This window comes from Lytechinus variegatus, chromosome 8, assembly GCF_018143015.1.
Source record: "Lytechinus variegatus isolate NC3 chromosome 8, Lvar_3.0, whole genome shotgun sequence".
Taxonomy (NCBI): Eukaryota; Metazoa; Echinodermata; class Echinoidea; order Temnopleuroida; family Toxopneustidae; genus Lytechinus; species Lytechinus variegatus.
Genome location: NC_054747.1, coordinates 29,565,251 through 29,568,874, shown reverse-complemented (window position 1 = coordinate 29,568,874; position 3,624 = coordinate 29,565,251).

Sequence of the window (3,624 nt, the reverse complement as noted above, 5' to 3'; positions counted from 1 at the left end):
ACTCGACCCTTAATGTGCCGACTAATAAGAATTTCGAAGAGCAAATGGTTATCTTGATCAACAGAGATTGCATGTTTATTCTGCTCGAAGAAACTATATACCTAGACAGTTCAAATGCAAATATAAGACCCGGGAATGTAAGATGTTTGAGTCTGAAGGTCATATACGGCTATCTCGATCAGGGGAAGGATACCATCCACCCCCGCGGCGGGGACCGCCCCTGGCCCCACAAAGGCACCCCCCCCCCCCCCAATAGCAGGTTGGCGGCGGGACGTGTCTATTATGTGAAAAGTTTTGTTGTTCAAACCTAGGTTAATACGATTGAACATTTTTTTTTCAAGTTTAAGCTGATGAAGTTGGCATATTTGGGCAAAGAGTTCATTTCGGGATTGATTTTGGCGCTTATACCATGCACCATTAAAGGTCAAGTCCACCCCAGAAAATGTTGATTTGAATATAGAAAAACATCAGACAAGCACAATGCTGAAAATTTCATCAAAATCGGATGTAAAATAAGAAAGTTATGACATTTTAAGTTCGTTTATTTTTCACAAAATAATTATATGCCTAATAAATTTAGTCACATGCAAATGGGAGAATCGATGACGGCCCTCACTCACTATTTATTTTGTTTTTTATTGTTTGAATTATGCAATATTTCAATTTTTACAACATTGAAAAGAAGGACCGCCGACTTGACTGAACCATAAAATGTTGAATAAGGGTAATTCCACATGTTCAGGGAGAAATAAAACTTTGTTTCACAGGAGAAAATTAGAAAATTTCATATTTCATACAATAAAATACAAAAGAAATAGTAAGTGATGTCATCAGTTCCCTCATTTGCATACCGACCGCGGATGTGCATATATCTATTTTCTGAAATCAAGCGAAACTTTATAAAATGTCATAACTTCCTCATTTTTCATCCGATTTTAATGAAATTTTCAGTGTTATACTGTTTTATTCAAATCATCTTCTTTACAGGTGGACTTTCTTTTAATAATCAAAGTTGTGCGTTATGTTCAGAGATCTGAAAATGCATGATGTACCAATGAAAACTCTGTCTTGATTTGAGTTGCGTTTTAAAACGCTATTTCGACAAGTTAAGGTGACTATAGACCAGCCAACATTATGCAGTAATGAATCTGTAAGTCTACATAGATGAAGAATTGAAAAATATCAATACAGACAATTATTAATCACCAAAGTGCAATATAAACAAATATCTTCTCGCCGCGAAGAAAAAATGAGAATTAACGAAAGGAAGGAAAGAAAAAGAAATTAAAGAAGAATAAAAAGAAGAAGAAGAAGTGTATTTCACGTACAGAGAAAAAAAATATATATTTCCTATTCAATCATCGTTAAAAATATTTTAAAAATAGCAAAAGAAAGAGCAGGGGCTGATCCAGCTTTCGCCAATAGGGGGGGGGGGCCGAAAAATATTTTCATCAAAATTTTTCTCGATTGGCCGCTATAATCTGATTTTTTTGTTGGTTTTTCAGGGGGTAGTCCTATAAAAAGACTGAAGTTTTAAGTATATGTTAGTTGTTATTGTTATAAACAAGATAAGGTATCTCATGTGGTCTTCATATATAATGTGAGCGCGAAGCACGAGTTAAAATTCTTTGATATTTTATGTCCTTAGAGCTGAAGATTCTGAGCGCGAAGCGCGAGCCCAAATCTTATTGTAGAAACGTGAAAACGGACTCAATTGGGACTGTTTTTAGTGATTAATGAAGAGGATACAAGTATCACCAATTAAATAATGAGTGCGAGCTCAAAATTTTTGATATTCCGACCTGAAAACTGGACAGTCTAAGCGCGTTTTTATTTAAATAAAGAACAAGCTGTGTGTCTCAAACAATTAAATGCGAGCGCGAAGCACGAGCTTATTTTTTTATATACTGACATGATAAACAGATAAAGGAGCATTTTGACAAATTTTTGAAAGAATTTCCAAAGAGGATAGGTATCTCACAAATCAAACAATGCGAGCGCGCAGCGCGAGCCTGAAAATTTTGATATAACAATTTGTGTAAATCAAACAAAATAATAAAAGCTTGATGTGCGAGCTAAAACATTGTGAGCAAATTGATATAAGAACTGGATATATTAAGTGTCATTTAACCCTCTTAAATGGGATTCATTACACAGGCAATGCGAGCGCGAAGCGCGAGCGATTTTTTTTTATATAAAGTCTATTTTCCGATTCTTCCCCTCACCCTTTTCTTGTTTCCTTTCGGGGTCGGGCCGGCCGTTACGAGGCTGCATGTAAATTACACATCATGGTTATAATACCTCTTTCTTACTTTTCTTTCTGTTTTTCATAGTTTCTATCAAGTTAAAGAGTAGGCCTACACTTTTTCTGCAGGTTGGCAAAAAATAGGGGGGGGGGGGGCCGGGGCCGGCTCGGCCCCCTCCTGGATCCGCGCCTGAAGAGTATTTTATTGTTTTGTGAAATCAGGCGAAATACTATATTGTCTAGGACTACATTAAATTCCTTTAATATTAATTCATATGAATTTGAAAAAAAATTAAATGTTATCATATGCTTGTTTAATTTCCTCGATCATGTTATTTAAAAAGAAAAATCGAGATGTGGTGGACTACATGGCGATATATATAGTTCGAATTCATCTCTGATGGTAACCTTGTCACAGCGCCCTCGCATTACGGTACGGCCACGCTGCCGTGGGTCATTGCACCGTCTATCGGCGCAAACTTTCCTCCAATCAAAAGCGCAGAGGCCTCATCGACCTTCGCGGGGGTGCAATTAAGTGCCTCATCGGCATCCGATTCATCATCATACAATTGCGTTTTTCCCTAGCTCTATTATAGCTGCACATCACATGTTTTGACTTGCAGGCGCGGTCATCGAGAGGCTATGGGCACCGACAACCCCCCTTTTTTGTGCTTGACATTTTTTTTTCTGGGACCGAGTGAATACTTTTTGAATACTATTTGTTACATTGTGGGGTTATATGCAGACATACTGATGATTTTGGGGTGGCTGGTAACATATCTCTTCCCCTGCCCGTGCCAATCACATAATTGTTTGTTTTATTTCCGTATATAAAATAACAAATACAAAGTACATATACATATAACATGAGATGATGCGGTCAATGTTAAAATACAAGAATAAAAGGTAAGGCAATAAAGTTAATTATACGGCTGGTAATCCATTTTCAGCTGCAAGAATGCATTGCTGCTGGTCTTCCATGGAGCCAGTTTACTTGCAATATTATGATTACCAATCAATTCAAAATGTTGCTATATGCTAACTGAGTGGGATCGGAAAAGTGTGGGGGCGGGGTTAAATAAAGTGGAAAAAATTGTTGGCGAAGGAAAGTAGTTATGCGCCGCTCCTTTTATTTTAGGTTGAAAAACTTTTTTTAAATGCTTTTAAATTTTTCGTCGGGAACATGCCCCCCCACCTTTGGAAAATGCTTGATCCGCCCCTTGTTTCACATGGTCATTCATGGCCCTTGGCCTGGGGAGCAGGAGGTGTATTATTCTTCATAGGCAGCAACCCCTGGAATTGTAGGTGTGACAATTTTTTTTTTGCTTGTCATATTTCTCGGAACCAAAATGACCTTCATTTTTATGATTGTTTTTAAC